This window comes from Hemiscyllium ocellatum, chromosome 37, assembly GCF_020745735.1.
Source record: "Hemiscyllium ocellatum isolate sHemOce1 chromosome 37, sHemOce1.pat.X.cur, whole genome shotgun sequence".
Lineage (NCBI taxonomy): Eukaryota > Metazoa > Chordata > Chondrichthyes > Orectolobiformes > Hemiscylliidae > Hemiscyllium > Hemiscyllium ocellatum.
Window position 1 is genome coordinate 22,955,111 of NC_083437.1, and position 22,471 is coordinate 22,977,581.

General features: G+C 41.1%; 1 protein-coding gene across 2 annotated transcripts in view; it reads right to left on the reverse strand.

Moving 5' to 3' along the window:
• The window catches only part of tmco4 (transmembrane and coiled-coil domains 4), a 112,065-nt gene that overhangs the window by 35,664 nt on the left and 53,930 nt on the right, over positions 1–22,471 (reverse strand). The gene's annotated exons all lie outside the window — the stretch shown is intronic.

The following is a 22,471-nucleotide window of genomic DNA, read 5'->3' on the forward strand; positions in this document are numbered from 1 at the left end:
CAATTTAGCATGGCCAATTCACCTAACCTGCACAATTTTGGACTGAGGGAGGAAAACTGTGCAAACTCCACACAGACAGTTGTCTGAGGCGGGAATTGAACCCGGGTCTCTAGCGCTATGAGTGCAGCAATGCTAACCACTGTGCCATAGTGCCACCCATTGCCACCATGCTGCCCATATTGATGTCTCTTCTCTCTTCTGGATTTGTCCCTCACCTTTGTCATTGTTTAAGAAAGGTGATAAGGACAAGTCAGGGAACTACAGACCAGTAAGCCTGATGCTGGTGGTGGGTATGATGTAGGAGGGAATCCTGACGGACAGGATGTACATGTATTTGGAAAGGAAAGGACTGATTAGGGATAGTCAACATGGCTTTGTGTGCATGAGAAATCATGTCACACAAACTTGATTGAGTTTTTTGAAGAAGTAACAAAGAGGATTGATGAGGGCAGAGAAGTAGATGTGATCTAAATGGACTTCAGTAAGGCGTTCAATAAGGTTCCCCATGGGAGATTGATTAGCAAGATTAGAGCTCATGGAATACAGGGAGAACTAGCTATTTGGATAAAGAACTGGCTCAAAGGAAAAAGACAGGAGGGTGATGGTGTAGGGTTGTTTTTCAGATTGGAGGCCTGTGACCAGTGGAGTGGGTCCACTACCTTTCGTCATTTATACAAATGGTTTGGATGTGAGCAAAAGAGGTAAAATTAGATAGGTTTGCAGATGACACTAAAATTGGAGGTGTAGTGGACAGTGAAGAAGGTTACCTCAGATTACATTGGGATCTTGATGAGATGGGCCAATGGGCTGAGAAGTGGCAGATGGAGTTTAATTTAGATAAATGCGAGGTGCTGCATTTTGGGAAAGCAAATCTTAGCAGGACTTATACAGTTAATGGTAAGGCCCGAGAGAGTGTTGCTGAACAAAAAAAACTTTGGAGTGCAGGTTCAGAACTCCTCTAAAGTAGAGTCACAAGATAGGATAGCGAAGAAGGTGTTTAGTATGCTTTCCTTTATTGGTCAGAGTATTGAGTACAAGAGCTGGGAGGTCATGTTGCGGATGTACAGGACATTGGTTAGACCAATTTTGGAATACTGCATGCAATTCTGGTCTCCATCGTATTGGAAAGATGTTGTGAGACTTCAAAGGGTTCAGAAAAGATTTACAAGGATGTTACCAGGGTTGGAGGATTTGAACTACAGGGAGAGGTTGAATAGGCTGGGGCTGTTTTCCCTGGTGTGTAGGAGGCTGAAGGGTGATCTTATAGAGGTTTATAAAATCATGAGGGGCGTGGATAGGATAAATAGACAAAGTAATTTCCCTGGGGTGGGGGTGTCCAGAACGAGAGGGCATAGGTTTAGAGTGAGTGGGGAAAGATATGAAAGAGACCTAAGGGACAACTTTTTCACTCAGAGGGTGGTGCATTAATGGAATGAGCTGCCAGAGGAAATGATGGAGGCTGGTACAATTACAACATTTAAATGGCATCACGATGGGTATATGAATAGGAAGGGTTTGGAGGGATATGGGCCGGGTGCTAGCAGTTGGGATATCTGTTTGGCATGGACGGAAGGGTCTGTTTCTGTGCTGTACATCTCTATGCTCTTTGGGATGGACGCTCCCTATCAGGGCTACATTGAGCTCCACCTTTCTTCAATCACACTTTACACAACTTGGGGCTTCTGATAGTTTGTGACCCGATGAATACTCCAGTTTAAGGAAGGCAGTTGAGGACATCCATGGTATTATGGTTGAATATATTAAGGCATAGTTGGGTGTTCTTGGAAAGTGCATATTACTATTGCTACAAGCAGCACATTATTGGTTTGGTGCAGTGCTCTTTGATCTTGGTCTGTGCATTCAAGGTGTACCAGCTGGGACTGGGCTGTAAAACTTTTTTTTAAATTTGCCTGCACATTTACCATTCTTGACAGCTCATGCCAGCAGTTTCGAGGTGAATTAAAGGAATATGAAAAATAACATCCAAAGATGCGCAGGTTAGGTGAATTGGCTGTGCTAAACTGTGTTCAGGGATGTGTAGGTCAGGTGCATTAGTCAGGGGGACTGAGTCTGGGTGGACTACTCTTTGGAGGGTCAGTGTAAACTTGCTGGGACGAAGGGTCTGTTTCCACACTGTAGGGATTCTAATTCTAATTCCAACTCTAGTTTTGAGGTGGGCTATTTTCTAGAAATTCAGCAACACTTTGAAGAATGCAGAGTTTGAAGTGTTCACAGACAACAACCTATTCAGTTACTTTCAAACGTTCGTGGAGCTTCGAGTGACAGAGATACAATGGGCCACTGAACTTGCCCAGTCTCAATTCCAGTTGTGGGAAAGGTCCAGCAAAAATAATAAAAATGGTGATATTCTTCATTGGATATTTTACCACAGAAGGAACCTTCCCCTGCCCAGTGAGGAGGGTTTTAGACTGATACCAAGTTCAATCCCCAAGTTGAAGGCAATATTCCAACCCCAATTCCCAATGATGCTCAGACTAATGTGTCACTAATGCACCTATGAGTGAGATTCAAGCCAGATCCAGTCAGGTAGAGCCAGGTGCAGCTTCAACTTTGTCATCTATCTTGAGAGAGGACCTCAGACAGCTTCAGCTGATTGATGCGGGCAGCAGAAGACCACACTATTATTGGAAAGATAACATTCACCATCAGCTGCTGAAGGAGTCAAAACAGGCACAGAAACCATTACGGTGCGGAAGGTGATCAGGGAGGAGGATGGAGTCCTTTATTGGCTGGTTCACAACAAGGAGAGAGAGGCGAAACAATTTATCCTTCCTGACAACATCAAGTATCAAGTGTTGGTAGCAGTTCACAATCAAGCAGGACATCAAAAGACAGGAAAGATGATAGTCAAGACCAGACAGTTGTGTTATTGGCCCAGGGAGATTGTGACCACTGTTGACATTGTATGAGATGTGCACTTTGGCAAAGCAGCATGCAATGCCTCGTCACCAAGAGGTTTCTAGAGATCTGTGCAATGGATTTTGTCATCCTTAACCTCACTGTAACAGGACAGAACACATTCCCACACTCAGGGATGTCTTCATCAAGTTCATATAGGTCATTCCAACCTATGATCAAAGGCCTAAACTATAAGCAGAGTGTTAACACCATTGATTGTTCATTTAGGTTTTCCGTAATGATTCAGTTATCAGGAGCACAACTTTGAAAGCAAGATCTTACAGGGGTGTGGCAAGGTCTATGTGGTGGCCAAGAGCCACCCAAACCCCAAAGAATGAAGAAAATTTACAGCTCAGGAATAGGCCCTTCGGCCTTCCAAGCCTGAGCCGATCCAAATCTACTGTCTGAACCTGTCAGTTAAATTCCTAAGCAGCTGTATCCCTCTGCTCCCCACCTACTCATGCATCTGCCCAAACGCATCTTAAATGAATCTACCTTGCCTGCCTCTACCACCTCTGCTGGCAACGCATTCCAGACACCCACCACCCTCTGTGTGAAGTACTTCCCGCGTGCATCCCCATTAAACTTTCCACCTCTCATCTTAAAAGCGTGACCTTTCGTTATTGAATCCTTCACCCTGGGAAAGAGCTTGTCTTTATCCACCCTGTCTATACCCTTCACAATTTTGTAAACCTCAATCAGGTCCCCTTTTTTCTTTTTTTCAAATGAAAATAAATCTAACCTACTCAACCTCTCTTCATAGCTAGCATCTTCCATACCAGGCAAATCCTTGTTAACCTTCTCTGCACCCTCTCTAAAGCGTCCACATCCTTTTGGTAACGTGGCGCCCAGAACTGTACACAGTATACTAAATGCGGCCGAACCAATGTCTTGTACAATTTTAACATGACTTGCCAGCTCTTATATTCAATACCTCGTCCAATGAAGGCAAGCATACTATTTGCCTTTTTGACCATTCTATCCACCTGTGCAGCAACCTTCAGGGTACAATGGACCTGCACTCGCAGATCTCTCTGCCCATCAACTTTTCCCAAGGCTCTTCTGTTCATTGTATAATTCGCTCTAGAATTAGTCTTGCCTAAATGCATCACCTCACATTTGCCTGGATTGAAATCAATTTGCCACTTTTCCACCCAACTGTCCAGTCTATCTGTATCCTCTTGTATTCTCTTACAGTCCCTTATGCTTTCTGCTACTCAACCAATCTTTTTGGTATCTGCAAACTTGCTGATCATACCAACAGTGTCCTCTTCCAGATCATTTATGTATATTACAAACAACAGTGGCCCCAACAATGACCCCTGTGGAATACCACTGGTCACCTTTCTCTATTTCGAGAAACTCCCTTCACCTACTCTGTCTCCTGTTGTTTAACCAGTTCTTTATCCACCTAGGTAGAACACCCTGCACACCATGTGACTTCACCTTCCCCATTAGTCTACCATGGGAAACCTTATCAAACGCCTTGCTAAAATCCATGTATATGACATCAACAGCCCTTCCTTCATCTATCAACTCGGTCATTTCCTTAAAGAACTCTATTAAGTTGGTAAGGCACAATCTCCCCCTCACAAAACCATGTTGTCTATCACTGATAAGCCCATTATTTTCTAAATATAAATAGATCCTATCCCTCAGTACCCTCTCCAGCAACTTTCCCACCATCGACATCAGGTTCACTAGTCTGTAGCCACCAACGTCAGGCTCACTAGTCTAAGTATTGGACATTGCAAATGCTTCAACTGTCCTCTGCATGACCATTCACACACTTTGTCTCCTGAAAGTAAACATAAGCATCCTGATGATGCCCCAGAGCTGGGTCATGCTTATAGTATCTTTCTGTACTCATCCATGGGCTATTCTACACATTAGGCAGAAGTGGGTAATGCAGATGCTGGAGATTAGAGTCAAGATTAGAGTGATGCTGGAAAAGCACAGCAGGTCAGGCTGCATCTGAAAAGCAGGAAAATCGACATTTTGGGCAAAAGCCGTCCATCAGGAATTCTACACACTATCTTTTCTTCAGACAAGATTCGCCTTCTTGTGGTGTACCATCTCCTGAAGCAGTTCAGTTGTCGGTTAGCTAGAGGTATAGTTATCTTAGCAAAGTGAACTAGTTGTATTTAGTGGGAAAATTTTATATTTAACAAGATAGCAGAGCTGAGAATTGTCAGTACACATATGGAAGCTAACCTCGTGCTTCCAGATGATGTTGGCAAGAGTCACAAAAAACATACAGATTATTGAATGTCTATGATGTGACAGTTATGAGCACTCAGCCAAATATGTATTTCCAGTACAGCTGTGGACAGAGATCATAAAGCAAACAGCTTGTAGCACGTCTGTAGGCAATCATACAGCAGAGTCTGCTCACTTAACATTTTACATTTGACTTCATCCATAGCAGTTTCACTTAAACAACAACTTTACTGCAATGAAAACAAGTCTTGCAAAAAACGTGACACTTCCTTTAGAATGCTGGCAAATTACAAATTTGATGCTGAATTAACAACCAAATTTGCATAAACCAGGTAGAGAACTTACTATACACGATGGCAAGTTGTAAATAACTGCTTCTGCAAACTGTTCCATGGAAGCTATGACCTGGCTGCAGATTCAAACTTATTTGACTTTACTGAGGGAATGATTTAAAACCTGAAAGTTCTATCCTTCTAAGTCACCTTATAAGCTTTTTTAAATGCCTTAAGAGTACATTTCCCACAACAGCTAACAGTCAGCTGAAGTGAACTGAGCATAACTTAGACCTGAGAAAAGACCTGACAAATGTAACTGAGAAGGACTCTGCCTATACATTGCTTTAAGAGAGGAGAATGTGGAGTCACCCAAGCCATCTTCCTCCTCATCTGACACACACCTGCTCTGGAGCGCACCTTTGCAAAGGAGGTCTGGAAAGAGATGCAGTGGTTTTTATTGAGGTTTGTCCCGAGCAGCTCCATCACACAAGACTATGGTCTGTTTCCTGGAACACACACTGAGACAAACATGGACTGCACTCAGAAGACCATCAACTCAGTGAAAAATGCCCCATTTTGTCTGCTCGAAACCTGTGGGTCTTCCAGTGTAAAGAGTTAACTTCAGCTGGGTGTTGCAGACTGGCACATTCAAAGGTCCAGGACTATGTTAAAATTTGGGCAGCCTGCACCCAATGTGCAGTGGGAAAAGGCACTGTCTAAGGTCATTCTGCCAAACATATGACAATGATCTGCTTAGTGTCTGTAAATGGTCTTGCTTCAAAAGTTAAAATTGCATTGTTTTTGCAATTGCACTGTAGCTCTGTGGGATGTTAAATTCAAATTTGCCATTTGTAGCTTTTTTTTATCTTCACAAAGGCTATTCCGAATGCATTCAGTATTTACAGATAATTTTTTTTTTACAAATCAAAGTATAAGTTTGCAATTAATAAAAATGGAAAACGAAGATGCGAAATGAATGAGGCCACCAGGAGGCAAGCGCTGTAACACTAGGAAAGAGAGAGGAAGGTACTGGGCCAAAGGGGGGCAAAGAGATAAGAAAGCATTGTGTGTGTGTGTGTGTGTGTGTGTGGGGGGGGGGGGGGGGGGGGGGGCTCCAATTAGAGAAGGAAGCAACGGAAGACAGGGAGGATGGCACTGGGACAGAATCCCTAGAGTGTTTTTCATTTTACTTTGGATGGTTTAATGGAAACAATGATTACAGCAGATGATAAGACTTGCACTTTATCCAGAGGTTTCTAAACACTGTAATGCTCAAGCAGGAGCTGTGGCAACAGAGAGAAATAACTTGCTCTTCAGCCTAGACCAATATTTCTACACTGCATCACTAACGCTGTGATTCAATTTTAGTGGCTCACCTTTTAGAAATCAGCCGACAATTTGAGTTGATGCCATTTTCCACAGTCTATATTTCAGTGCATGACGTAATGCTGAGTGAAGGACGGTGACTGCATATGGAAGACTGCCTGCGTGTTGGGACCCATTATACATTTATTTTTAGCTAAAAGCTGGAAACTATGAATACTTAATAGGGTAAATAAGTCAACTGTATTCAGAAGTTGTGAACATCCCACTCATAAAAGAGCAGAATGTTTGAAACTTCAAAAATAAGAAGCTGCATTTATATAGCCCCTTTGACACAAGGAAGCATCCCATACACTTCACAGTAACATAATTAGACAAAATTTAACATCGAGGCAAAGAAACACCTTAGGATAAGTGACTACATGCTTGGTTAAAGATTAAGTTGTAAAGAGGGTCTTAAAGGAGGATAGAGAAGTGGCAAGGTGGTGTGGTTTAGGAAAAGATTTCAAATGCATTAGCTGCTGTAACAACATGTATTCAAAACTTAATGCTAATTAGGATGACAGCAAGGTGTGCCACTGTCATTGATTAAAACTAAATTCACCAAATAAAAGCAATCTCCCCAAAACAATAAGCAGCCAAATGATAAATTTATCAAACTAAATAAGAATATAGAATATAAGTCACCCCTCTCCACAATATCCTCCAGTTCGTCTGGTGTGCTTCAGTCATTAAAAGTTTCACGTGCAGAAACAACCTGCGTGGAGACATAGCCACGAAAGGGTGGTAAGGCAGGTGGACCGACTAATCCTATCAGCTATGTCTAATCAGCCACATTGACAGCAACCTCAGCCAAATCCAGCAACAGACTTAAAAATGGTCCTCTGAACTGCCCACCTTCTTCTAACCTGCCATGGAATCTACGGCAGAGTGAGTCATCCTTTATCAAATCCTGTTAGTTAAAGAAATTGTAGACTTTAGTAAGATAAAGTCACCATAGTCTGACTAGACCAGAAAGCTGGACTCTCATTAGAAAGAAATTACTGATGGTGGTTTAATCTGAGGGTCACCACACCTCAGACAAGGCGGGGGGAGGTTGAGAAGGAGAATCCTCCATGGTTAACCTCAGCTGGTGTGGGAACTGAATCCATGTGTTAGCATCTGAGCCACATTGACCCTCAAACCTTTGTACAGTGACCGTGTTTCACAGAATGATATATTCGCCAGTGTAAAACACACCTAATGCTGTGGTTTGTTTTTCGCTCTTTATACATATGGAGTTGCAACCTTACAGTCAGGTCTTGCTTGCAACCACTGCCTTTGACCTGTAGCTTTCAGCAGTCTCGTTGTCCCACATGTCTTTGGGACTCTATTCACGACTGAAAGGTGTCATCAGAACTGGGATTTTGCACTGTTAATCGCTCTCCTTTTTAAGTGACTTCATGATGTGAGTGATGCTGACAAGGGCACATTGACTACTCTTCATTCTTTGCCCCGAGATGATGATTACAGGTCATCTCTTGAAGCACTGCAGTTCTTATACTGATGGTACTTCCACAACGGTGCTGAGTGAGGCATTTCATGATTTTGATTCAATATGATGAAGGAATTGCAGTTATACATCCAAGGTAGATTGCAAGTAATGGCGTTTCCATGATCTTATTGCTTTGAAGCTTGGTGAGCTGCTGCAGTGTTTCTTGCATAAAATAAAAAGCAGTGTAGTGTTAGAAGGACAGATATTGAGGAGGAGGTTTTTTCTGCTTTCGATTGAGTATTAATTGGTGTTACAGTTGCATTAATCCAGGTGTACTGAGAATTGTTTAATGGGACAACATCCACAGGTTGAATTAGGCAGCAAAATACTGTCAGAGGTTTACAAATCTGTAGTTATGCACACAAAACTGCCCAGCTTTCCCTATCCAGAAGACAATCTTTCCAACTTTTGTTTTGTATACCGAATTAACCAAAAGGCCAATTAACAAACATTGTAACACAGGCCCTGTTGGGCAATATCTCAAAACAAAAAGGTGGGAGAAACAAGAAAGGGACTGAACCAAAAAAGTCTTAGAGGAGGAGTTAATGCACTCCATTTCTCACAGTGCCCATCTCTCCCTATTAGCCTTGAGGGTACTAGAGGACACTGCATGCTCCATCTCCAATGACACTTGGGCACGAATGGAGCCATGGAAAAGAGACAGGCAGTCTCCCTCGATGGCCCGATGTCTGGATCTGTTGCTGGCAACAATCAGACTTTCTTTTAAGAATTTTAATGGTAGGAATGCAGTATAGATTAATCCTTATTGCATCTGCCTTTCTCATTACACAATGCTTTTTTTAAAAAATCAACCTGTTCACCTCTGGACCAGGTGGGACTTGAACCCTGGCTACCTTGTCCAAAGCTAGCAACATAACTACTGCACTACAAAGATTTTCTGTTGCCTGTATCCTACCCTGCAGCAGTTTCTACTAATCCACCATCTCTAATTCATTGGCTTTTACTGGCTCCCAGTCAATTTGCTGAAGGGGGTTATTTCTTTTCAGATGAAAGGAAAGAGAAAGACAGTTCAAGGGTTCAACCTCACACCAGCAAAACTTCTTTTCTTGAGTAACAATGTTCAGAGATTGATGGTGGGAATAGGAAGTTTATAATCAGGATTATCCCACTGCTCTGATCAAAAGAGGATAACAAGGAAACCACAAACTAGAAATATAAACAGTCATTTGAAGTTGCAACACTGGGAGATTCGTTATTTGACCCAGTGATTTAGCAACTTCTTCACTGATGTAACATCAAAGCAAGTTCCCACTGCTGGAGAAGCTGCAGTTCAAGTATGGTTGAAGTTTCTGATGCATGCTCTCTGTAAATTTTGATTCAAGGCCAATTTATAAAATGCTTAAAAATAAATTTAAAATCTCAACATTTGGCTTTTTATGTTTTATGGTATTACTGCGGGTTCCACTTTACCTAGAGACAGATCAGTGCACCACTCACAGCTCTAAAGCAGATTCTAGGATTAAACTGCTATATACACTACAGAGGTCAAATGAATGAACTGAGTACAGGACAGAATGTCAAAGAACAAAGTAAGGCATTTTCTTGGCTAGTAAATTTAACTTCCTTTGCCTTAGGGCAGACAAGAACCAATAATCTTGTCTGTGCACAGTTGTTATGCCTCTTACAATGGGATTAAAATCCTTGAAGTGGGAATTAACATCACTGAGCATCATAACTCAATTGAAATCCAATGTACTGCTTTATATGAAGCTGAACAATATGAAAAGCAATCCCTCATAATATCAAGAAACCTAATGAAATATTTCAAACTACAAGCAACTAACAGAGTGAACAGTTAACAAAACATTTCAATTCTATATTCACTGTTTTCATGATCTAATTTTCTCCTCCCAAGAATTTTTCTTCCAAATAGTATGGATTCTGGCTGGGAAATGGGTTCCAGAGAGATCAGTTGCCCTCCAGAAGTCCATACAAGTGGCTTCCCCCATTTGCAATACCAAGCAGTGAGTGGTGGCAAGCTGTTCAGCTAAGACGGACATCATCGCAACCAGTCTAATCCCATCCTTTTGGTATCCACTCACAGCTACTATCCAGAGTCACTGGGTTCGAGACGTGTATTTCACATCAGCAACTCTTGATTATACAGTGGAAATGAGCTGGGCTTCCTACTCCTCAACACTGTCCAATGACTCAATGAAAATCAACGTGTGTGGATACTGAATGAACCTCTGCTGTTACATAGCTACTAATACTCTCTCTCAGTCTCTCACATTAGGAATAGCAACTCGGGTGGTGGGTGGTCAACAGCTGGAGAATCCATAAGCCAGCATCTGGGGAGGATGTAGAAAGGCAAAAAAAAAGATACAACACTGACCTTTAATTTCCTTCATACAAACAGAAATCAGTTGTTAGGCTTAAACTCTGGACATCAAAACATAGCGCATTCCCTGTGGGACTGTATGCACATATATGTTTACAGCTCCATAAACATCTAAACTCCTTGAACATTGAACACTTCAAAAATAGTCCCCTTGATGTATTAAATTGCAGGTTTTATCCATGACAAACTGCACCTTTATGCTTCAAAGACTTAAACTGTAAGGAATTTTATTCATCTGGTAGAGCGGTCAAGTGTTAATTATGATCAGAATCTTTGCTGTAATGGGATTGACACAGGTAGCTTTATCAGTATTCATGCTGCCCAATTAAATAGCAATTGAAATTCATTCACTAACAACCACTTTCAAAGCACAATTTGAGATAATCCTTTTTTGTTCAAACGAACAAATCATGTTCGTTACAGTGCATGGTACAATCATAATTTTAGACACTGGTAAGTAGACAATTAGAACATAATTTAAGTACCGCTGGTCTTAAAGACATTAATATCTGCAAATAGCACACAGAAATAAACTTCATGTTCTTCACAACTTTATCAGCTTGCCTGCCTTGGTCCAGTATGACTCTGGCAATTCTATTCACACGGAGTCAAAACTTAGGTTTAACATAATAACTCATCTGCATGGCCACAAGAATGTCCTCTAATAGGCCTGAATATGATATTAAAATAAACAACTGTATCGCACCAGTGAAATCAGTAGAAGTTACAAAGAGGTCATTCAGCTCAAGAAGTCCAGTTGGGATAGATGAAAATAAAATCCAGGAAATACTCAGCAGATCTGGAAGCATCCATGCTGAGAAAAATAGGGTTGACAGATAGAATTTCCAGGCCCATATGGGTACAAACATGGAGGGAGCTTATTGAAAAAATACATGTCAGAGTCACGTTGTGTTGCCTACCTCATGCCAAAGTTAAGAACATCTCTTCTGGGTTGGAGAGGAACTTGGAGTGGGAGAGGAAGTTTCTAGTTGTTGTGGTCCACATAGGTAATAACAAAATAGGGAAAAGGGTCTGCTGAGGACTTATGAGCAGCTCGGAGCTAATTTAAAATGTAGAACCACAAGAGTAATAAGACCTAGATTACTACTTCAGTCATGTACAAAATGGCATCAGGTAATGCTATGTTGCCTCCCTGATGCCAGGCTTAGGGATGTCACTGAACGGCTGCAGGGCATTCTGAAGGGAGAGCGCAAACTGACAGAGATCGTGGTATATATTGATACCAACGACAAAGCTAGAAAAAGGGATAAAGTTCTGCAAGCAGAAACTAGGGAACTAGAAAAGAGAATAAAAAACAGAACCCAAGGAGAAGTAATCTCAGGATTACTTCCAATGCCACATGCTAGTAAGTACAGAAATACGAGTTTAATCCAGATGAATGCGTAGTTAGAGAGATGGTGCAGGAGGGAGTGCTTTAGATTTCAGGGACACTGGGACCATTTTGGGCAAGGATGGGACCTGTACAAGGTGGAGTCAGAAGCCAAAGTCAACAGAGCCTAAAACAACTGTTGTAGATTATATAGATTCGCTGCACTTGAATAGAGTTGCTTGCAATTCATTTGAGCCAGGTTTACTGGTGCTGTTGGGTAGGGCGATGGGACCCAGAGACAATGTTCAGAAGGGGGAGATGAACGAACAAAATTAGAAGAGATAGCAAGGCGTTTGGTATGCTTTCCTTTATTGGTCAGAGTATTGAGTACAGGAGTTGGGAGGTCATATTGCGGCTATACAGGACATTGGTTAGGCCACAGTTGGAATATTGCGTGCAATTCTGGTTTCCTTCCTATCGGAAAAATATTATGAAACTTGAAAGGGTTCAGAAAAGATTTACAAGGATGTTGCCGGGGTTGGAGATTTTGAGCTATGGGGAGAGGCTGAACAGGCTGGGGCTGTTTTCCCTGCAGCGTCGGATGCTGAGGGGTGACCTTATAGAGGTTCACAAAATTATAAGGGGCATAGATAGGGTAAATAGGCAAAGTCTTTTCCCTGGAGTTGGGAGTCCAGAACTAGAGAGCGCAGGTTTAGGATGAGAGGGGAAAGATATAAAAAAGGCCTAAGGGGCAGCTTTTTCACTCAGAGGGTGGTACGTGTATGGAATGAGCTGCAAGAGGAAGTGGTGGAGGCTGGTACAATTGCAACATTTAAGAGGCATTTGGATGGGTATATGAATAGGAAGGGTTTGGAGGGATATGGGCCGAGTGCTGGCAGGTGGGACTAGATTGGGTTGGGATATCTGGTCGACATGGACGGGTTGGACCGAAGGGTCTGTTTCCATGCTGTACATCCTTATGACACAGAAATTATAGGTCATTTAAGCAGAAAAGATTTGGCAAGGTTAGATGGTATTTATTTGAATGCAAAGAGTCTGGTGAACATGGCAGATGATTTGAGGGCATTGATAAAAACATAAGGGCATGATGTCATTGCTGTCACTGAGTCATGATTGAGAGAGGGCCAGAATTGGCAGCTCAATATTTAAGCAAATAGCAACTTCACAGGAGACAGAGAAGGAAATAAAAGAGGACAGATGTCCCAACATTGATCAGAGAAAGGGGGAGTTGATGCCTTAGAAAGCACCTCAAATGTAGCCACTGGACAGAACTTAAAACCCAAAAAGGAGCAATCACATTGCTGGGAGTGTATTATAGGCTTCCTAACCGTCCAAGAGAAATGGAAGGCAAATTTTGGAGAAGTATAAAAGTAAAGTGGGTTTGTGATAGTAGGGGATTTCAATTTTCCAACATTAACTGGGGTGTTCACAAAGTGAAAAATGGTTAGAGGGAGCAGAATTCTTAAAATGCATCCAGGAGAACTTTTTAACCAAGGACACAGAAGGCAGTACAAAAGCGGGGGGAGTCCTGGATTTTAGGCAATGAAGTCGGGCAAGTGGTTGAACCATTAGCAGGAGAACATTTTGCTGATATCTATCATAAATCAGTTAGATTCAAAGGCTGTTATAGAAAAGAACAAGGATGGGGCTGAGCTCAGACTGGGGAAGGTCTGATTTTACGAAGATCAAGCTGCTCACATTCCCCCAAAATGTTGTTCTGCAGTTGTTCTTGACTCTGCCAACAGGGATACAACATATCATCTTTCATTCTCATTTACAGCTGTGAAAACACCTGTTTGTTCTCCTAAATAAAGACTCTCCCTACAAGTACTACTCTTTTATTCTTCTTCCTGAACAGTTGAGCCACTTGTGGTGCCACTGACTTTGACGTCATTGCACTCCTTTCAGGAACCAATGCCCTCACCAGTATCCAGTTTGTGAGCAAGATTGTCTCAGAACAATCTTGCATTCACTGTCTTATGGACTGCCTAATTCATTCCTTATTTGCCTGCACACCCCTAGGCTATGCTGTGACTACCTCTCTACATGTGGTACTCATGTAGTTCTCAGTCTTGCAGTTGCATAGCAAACACTCCAGTTGCTGCATGGGTTCTGAAACCCAGAGGTAACACTTTTGCAGATGATGACAGCTCCTAAAGATGCAATTGTCTTCGACATGTGATGCTTCAATAACCTCCCACATTCCACAGGTTGTACATTTTAATCGACTGAGCTGCCCTGGCATATTTTAACCTGACTATATATTACAAGTATTCATCAAAAAGCACTTTCCTCAGTATTGAGATCACAGTTAATTATTTGGCAGTGAAGTAAATCATTTTTTTAAAAAAAAAGGGTAGCACAGTGGTTAGCACTGTTGCCTCACAGTACCAGGGACTCGGGTTCAATTCCAGCCTTGGGCAATTGTCTGTGTTCAGTTTGCACATTCTACCCATGTCTACATGGGTTTCCTTCAGGTGCTCTGGTTTCCTCCCATAGTCCAAAGATGTGCAGGTTAGGTGGCTTGGCCATGCAAAATTGTCCTATTGTGTCCCATATACAGGCTAGGTGGATTGGCCATGGGAAATGCAAGGATAGGGTAGTGGGATATAGTCTGGGTGGGATGCTCTTCAGAAGGTTGGTGTGGACTTGATGGGCAAAATGACCTGTTTCCACACTAGGGATTCAATGAAAAAGGAAAAAAATGTACATCTTCAACTCTTCACCTAACTCACCATTCACAAATTTAATTCTGCTTGAATTCTCCATTCCACTTGCAAGTTGAACAATGACCCCCTCATTAATACTCTTGCTACACTGCAAATACCAAAATGAACTAGTTTATTTACTTGACTAATCAAGTAGATTTTCTTTACCTTGCTAAAAGCTGGCTGATACTTTCTTTTCTTCCTTAGTTTACTTTCAATCTTACCACGCTAAAAAGTTAAATTTTAATGATAGACATAACTTTGAGAGAGATACGGACACTAATTCACCATTCACCAAATTCTCTCTGCTTGAAACATCCACTCCACTTGGAAGCCAATGGTCATAAGGTCATACAGCATGGAAACAGACACTTTGGTCCAATTCATCCACACCAAGCAAGTTTTCCCCAAACTAAACTAGTTCTACTTGCCTGTGTTTGGCCCATATCTCTCTAAACCTTTCCTAATCATGTACCTGTCCAAATGTCTTTTAAACGTTGTAATCTACCACTTCCTTTAGCAGGTCCCGTGACTGTCACCTTGTTTAAAGGAAGATGTAAATGAAGTTGGAACTGTTCAGAGAAGGCTTGTTAAACTGACACTTGAAATGGATGGGTTGTCTTACTAGAAAAGGTTGGACTATGGTCAACATTGGACCAAAGGGTCTGTTTCCATGCTGCATAATTCTACAACTCCGTATGAACCACACTTTGCATGAAAAGGTTGCAGCTCAGGTCCCTTTTAAATCTTTCTCCTCTCACGATAAAAATATACCCCTTAGTTTTAAACTTTCCCACCCTAAGGAAAAGACTTTTGCTATCTGTTTTATCTATGCCCCTCAGGGTTTTATAAGTCCATATAAGGTGACCCCTCAACCTCCTATGATCCAGTGAAAAAAAGTCTCAGCTTATCCAGCCCCTCCTTATAACTCATACCCTCTTGTCTCAGCAACATTCTGGTAAATCCTTTCTGCACTCTGTCCACTATCCTTTCTACAGCAGGACAAATAGAACTGTACACAGTATTCCAAAAGTGGCTTCATCAGTGTCCTGGACAACCTCAACATGACATCTCAACTCTTATACTCAATGGTTTGAGAAATGAAGGCAAGCATGCTAATCACTTTCTTAACCACGCTGTCCACCCGTGACGCAACTTTCAAATAACTGCGTACCTGAACCACTAGATTCCCTGTTCGACAATATTAACCAGAGCCCTACCAATAACTGTACAAGTCCTGCCCTTCAAACTCAATCTATTTATATTCAGGTGGACATGGACACAGAGGCGTTGTAACAAGCCCATATTGGCCATATCTCTTATCAAGCAGCCAACTTATTGTCTAGTGTTAGAGAATGGGAAAGTGACAAAATATAATCAAAAATTAAAGAATTGTGGATGCTGGAACTTTGGGGAAAAAAACTCAAATAGGTGGAGGACATCAGCAACTCAGGCAGTATTTTCAGAGAAAAATCACATTCAATGTTTCAGGTCCAGTGACCCTTCTTCAGAACCTAAGTTTCTCTAGCAGTTTTTGTTTTTGTGTAATATAAAGGCAAGCTGGCTTATGAGAAAGTCAACAGAACTTAAAGCAACTGTTGTAGATTATATAGATTGGTTGCGCTTGAATGGAGTTGCTTGCAATTCATGTCACAACAGTAAATAACAAGCAAGGTCTTGTGCTTGAAATCTATGACATTATGGACTTTGAGGAATTCTGCAATCTGGGAAAATCTCTGAGTCCTATCATGTTGTTTCTGGATGTCCATGGGAAGCTGACTATGATATTTCATTTCAAAGGACTTAAAGGCATCTTTGATACCTACATTGACCACGGATTGGCAGATATCGCTGGTGAAACCAATGTGGCAATTTGTCAGAATCTGCAGCCAATACTACTGTAGTAAAGACCAAAGCAACCTTGAGTGTAAGTGTTTTTGTTTGCAGACCTTTTTAGAGAAAGTGATGCATAGCATCATTATGCATTGCAATTAAAGTGATTGCAGAAATGATCTCCTTGGCCTATAACACTCAGTTGAGAGTAGGGGACAAAAGATAATCCTCAACCCTATTTCCTTTTTTCACCTCCTCATCTAAGCAAGCCAAACACGTTTGCATTTCCAGAGTTCAGAAATGCTCCCCCTGCATATCCCCTTCACACACAGAATATTTTTAATGATAAACATCTGAATACCTTGGATCAGCTGTTGGGTTCTATAAATGTTTGCACTTTAGAAGCAACACCTGATTTCAGCTTCTGCTTTGGCAAGAACAAGAATTAATGTGATTGTGGGAGTGTAAGGAAGGATGTGACACTGTGAATGTCCTAATGACTTTGGCAATAAGATCAAATACTTAAGATGCTCCCGTCTGTTTCAGGTAAATGCTTCCACTATTGGCTGGATACTCAAGCAGGATGCTGTATGACTTCCACTCTTCCATTGTCCATGAAGCTCAAATGTGTCTGTACAATGGTGGGCAATCATTGAGGTCACCAGAGTCAGAGTACAGTGGGACACTGAAGACTTTGTTTCAAGAATGTTTATAATCATGACGCAGAGGCCTTAAAGTTGTTTCCCTAGAAATGGGAGTCATTAGCTGGCGATAGAAAGAAATTCAGTTACCTCCTGTTAGCTGGAATCTACTTCCACAAAGACTAATGGTTACAACGGTCTCACAACAGCACAATGTTGAAAATCAGGACCTGCCGTGTCTCTTGGCAGATTCATGTGCAACATTTGTGGCAAAATCTGCCTTGCAATGATTGGCTTTCATAGCCGTCAGCAAAGGTCAACCAAATGAAAATATGCCTCCTGAACGGATTGGTTGCTACCTGTGTGAGCGAATCTAAGCTCAAATGCGTCTGAAAAGTTGGCAGGAATGAACACAAGATCAAGTCCAATTATGCCAGGTTACAGTGGCCCTCAATTATTTGGTATTGCAAGGTTTGAACATAGCAAATGTTTCCTTTCCTCATTCCATCATGTGCGGTTGGTAATGAAGCAAGCTTTATTTACTCTCATTCTACTTCCTTTCAGATATTTATAATGGAAAAAAAGAACCACTTTTAGTTATCAAGTGATCTCCTATCTGACACTATTAAGTGGCTTCACTGCAATCGAAGTCCATTATTGCAACAATTGAGACAAATATAAATTGAAATAACCCCATTAGGATCACAACATAATGATTGAAAATGCAAAACTACTTATTAATTAATTATCATTCTAATTAGCAGCTCTGTGGAGACCACAATATTGAAAGCTTCTTTATAATTATTTCAATTCACACTGCTTGTACTCTCCTACCATATCACTTCACAGAGTGCTATCTGGACAATTGCTTCTAACTATCAGGAATACATCACGTTCAAGGTCACAGTGTTAGTAGCTCCAAAGCAAACAGCTCAATATGATACCATCTATCACAGTATGTTCAGAAAACCGAATTTACTGGTATTTTAGTTAACGCCTAGGCGATTAAACTGCTTGACAATAATCTCAGCGAAAACAATAGTTTCAGAACAAAACAAGAAACATTCATGCTGAGTCCCTTAAATTATCACCCCCTCAATGTACTGGGACTAATCAAGTCTGTGAGGAACCTGAATTAGTGCTACCTTACCTTACTATTAATTGGCAAATGAAATAAAACAGTTTAGTTTTAGCTGCTGTGCATTAAATTCAGATTCTTAAGAGGTAGGCTAATTATTTTTTCTCATGATTTGGAGGTGCCGGTGTTGGACTGGGGTGTACAAAGTTAAAAATCACACAACACCAGGTTATACTCCAACAGGTTTATTTGAAAGCATTAGCCTTTGGAGCACTGCTCCTTCATCAGGTGTTGTGTGTTTTTTAACTTTATTTTTTTTCTCAAGTTAAGAGAGAAGATTCAAGAAGAGTGCTGAAATGAATGGGGAAAATGATGGTAGTGATAAAAAAAAGTTCAACGAGCAACTAAAAGACAAAAGCAAGAAAAATGTTCAAAGTTCAAGAAATTGACATTTGAAATGTTCTTGCAGCTTACATGCCTGCCGTGTACTTTCGAGCATGTTGTGGTTTTATTGCAGCTTTCTGATATTCAGGTATTTTCTTTTGAACTTGCTGCTGCATATGTGGTTATTCATTCAGATGAATTGATGAGATTTTTCCTTATTACTCAGAATTACCCATTTGTATGCCACGTCACTACAAGTTACAAATACTCACGCGTATTGTTGTAAAGCCACCATAATCCATTACTGGAATGCTTTGTCAAACACCTGGCCCCAAACCCCCCTCACCACTAACACCACAAAGACTCAGAGAGGATTTTAAATAAGAGTGGATAATCAGAGCTTTAAAACAGAGGGAACCATTTAAAAACGTTCTCTCATTGAAACTGGAGCCCAAAGAACCAAAGCTAAGTGTGCATTTATTGATTCACACATTAATATTTAACATTAACAAGTAGTTTCAGGGATCATTTTATTCAAAGCAAAGGAATAATTAGTTAAAAGTACCAGTTAAAAAGCTCACTCTTAGCTGTAAATATATGGCTAAATAAAAACTAAAGTTAGCAATAGACAGTGTCAAGCTAAGTATATAAATTGAGTAACAGAAGAACATACAGCAATTAAATTAAATCCATCAGCTAAGTATAATGTTGTATTGAAAGTGTATCTGTTAGAAGTAGATAAATAAATAACTGTGTAAGTTATGAAGCAGATAACAGAAGAGGCAGTGCGTCATCGTAAGATTGTTCTTGATGACCACACCTATAAAGAATGTCAATGAGTCACTCTGGTGCAGAGTTGTTAAGCTGCAGCATGAGCTGAAGACACATAAACAGGATTCAAAATACCTGTATTGTTAACTCACATTGCAAAACCAACAGAAAGATAAGGTACAGAGGAGTGTGCAACTGACACTAATAAGGGGAGGGTGGACCCAGCTGAAGCAGAAGAGTGAATTGCAGAACCCTATTTAACAGGACAAACGCACTTACTGTCTAGGTATTAAAGAGTACACTTGTAAGGAGTATGCCCAGAATATTAATCAAAAAGAGCATGCAGCACAAGAACAGAATAGAAAGACTGTCCTCCAGAGCTGACAGCAGTCACACTTGAGACACCAGAACAAGTTGTTTCCTTGATGCTCAGAACAAAGGCTATTTTGAAGCACCAGGAAATGATCTTTGAAGGCAAAGACCAACTGTCATGATCCATGTTGTAACAAACAATGTAGGAAAGAAGAGGGTGGAGATCTTGAATAAGGAGTTTCAGAAACCTGGAGCCAAATCAAAAACAGGATCTTGAGCATGCCATCCGCTGGAGTACAATCTTAGCCAAAAGGAGAAACCTATCAGAAAAGGAAATGCATGGCTGAGACAGTGGTATGGCACCATACAGTCACAGGGTTTTTACAGCATGGAAAGAGGGCCTTTGGTCCAAGATGTCCACACCAGTCACCAAACACTCATCGACTTTAACTCAATTTTCCAGCACTTGATTTGTAGCCTTGTATGCTATCCTGAGTATTGGGACAGGAGGAATTGATACTCCTGACCACACCTAAATTGGCGTGCAACAGGGGTCTTAGTGAACTGGTTAAGAAGGACCCTGCACAAACAAGTATAAACTAATAAATAGAGGAAGTAATTGGGGGAGTGAATATAATCATGACTTAAAGATAAAAGAATGATGAGAAAAAATGTCAGCCTTTAAAAGTGAAATAAAATAGTAGCAAATACCCAGAACAGGAAACATCACAAGTTATTAAAAGGTAAATGCTTACGCCATTAAGAGTTGTCACTGCTACTGGTTTGCACTAATTCTGAAGCATGTGAACTGGAACCAGAAGAAGGAACATGAGAGGAGGGTTGGAGGATTTGAGCTATGGGGAGAGGCTGAATAGGCTGGGGCTGTTTTCCCTGGAGCGTCAGAGGCTGAGGGGTGACCTTATAGAGGTTTACAAATTCATGAGGGGCATGGATAGGAAAAATAGACAAAGTTTTTCCCTGGGGTGGGGGAGTCCAAAACTAGAGTGCATAGGTTTAGGGTGAGAAGGGAAAGATATAAAAGAGACCTAAGGAGCAACGTTTTCACACAGAGGGTGGTATGTGCTTGGAATGAGCTGCCAGAGGAAGTGATGGAGGCTGGTACAATTGCAACATTTAAAAGGCATTTGGATGGGTATATGAAAAGAAAAGGTTTGGAGGGATATGGGCCGTGTGCTGGCTGGTGGGAATAGATTCGGTTGGGATATCTGGTCGGCATGGACGGGTTGGACCGAAGGGTCTGTTCCAATGCTCTACATCTCTATGACACAAACAAAAGGCTGGATTTTCACAGTTATGGTGACTCCAGGGGCCTTTAAAAATGGCAGGGATGAATCTTCATGTGGTGGTCCCATTTCCAGCAGATCTCATTTTTGCTGATAGAGGAAAGAGGAAGGCCATAAATCATGTTGGGGCCACAAACTATGTTCAGTAGGGTCCTTTGAACTGACTCTGAGATCAGTTGTTCCAAGGACCTTAACTTGCCAGGTGGAAGTCACAAATTTATGAAGGAGATTTAATTACTCTTGGAGGACGGGTAAGATTTGTTTTAAGTATCGTGATCTAAAGTTATTTAAATCCTCATCTCCTTAAATAAGGGAAAAACAAGCAGGAGTTGACAGGATAAAAGAAGGAGAACATTGATTGACAGGCAATCTGGTATAGCTTAGAAAAGAACCCATTACTCTCTATCTCTGCTGTTTCATAGACTTCATTGTTACCACTCTCTGAGGGCTGTTATTAAAGCAGAGTTCATTATGAATTGACTGGGTTTCAAAAGTCCACCACTTATCTCAGTAGGGGCTGCTGAATTCAAATTCAAGGATTAGCTCTCCTTCATGTAGTTATTAAACACAAGTTTGTTTTAACAGTGAATTGACCACTTGAGAAGATATAAAATCTTTGAAATAAAAGCAAAATACTGCAGATGCAGGAAATCAGAAACAAAAATCACCAAATGCTGGAGAAACTCAGCAGGTCTGGTTGTATATGTGGAGAGAGAAACAGGTGTTATATACAAAACACCAACACTGCTTTTCTCTCTCCACAGAATGCTGCCAGAGCTAATGAGTTTCTCCAGTATTTTCTGTTTTTGTTTAATATCTTTGAACTGGTTTCATGAACAAAAAAATCTTTTCTATATTACATGTGCTTGAATAAGCACTCCCAGGGATTATCAATGACATTAGCAAGTCAATAGTGAGGCTGCCATGACAGAGCAGTCACAATACTTAGTGAGTAGAAAGATGAAGTTGTTAGAGATGTAAAAGTATAAAGTTGTGAGAATGTTAGTTTATATTTTTCCACATCCATGAATCTGTGGTCTGCCCATAGTGGGGACTAGACAAGTGGCAATGGGGGTAGCCAGACTGACTGAGATGGCATCATTTGTATGAAATGGGATGGGTTGGCTTTGGGAATGAGAGACCTTGGGGGTGAACGTTGGATAAGAGCTGGAAAGTATAACAGCCTTTTATAAATCAAGGCTGAAATCTCAGAGAGCTGAAGTGGACTTTCTAACCAGTCCGTCTTAGCATTCAACCACGCCTGAGTCTGCCTCAAGAGTTCAGTGTCCTGACTCAAACATGTCCTCTCCCCTCTTACAATGACCGCTTCACCTTCTGTTAATTGTCATAATTCGCTATTTCCTCAGGTATTTGTGATTAGAACTTTTAAAAAGAGACTGCAGACTTGTCCAGGTAATCACTGTCAGCTGGTTGCATCTAATGTTTAAGATAGTTG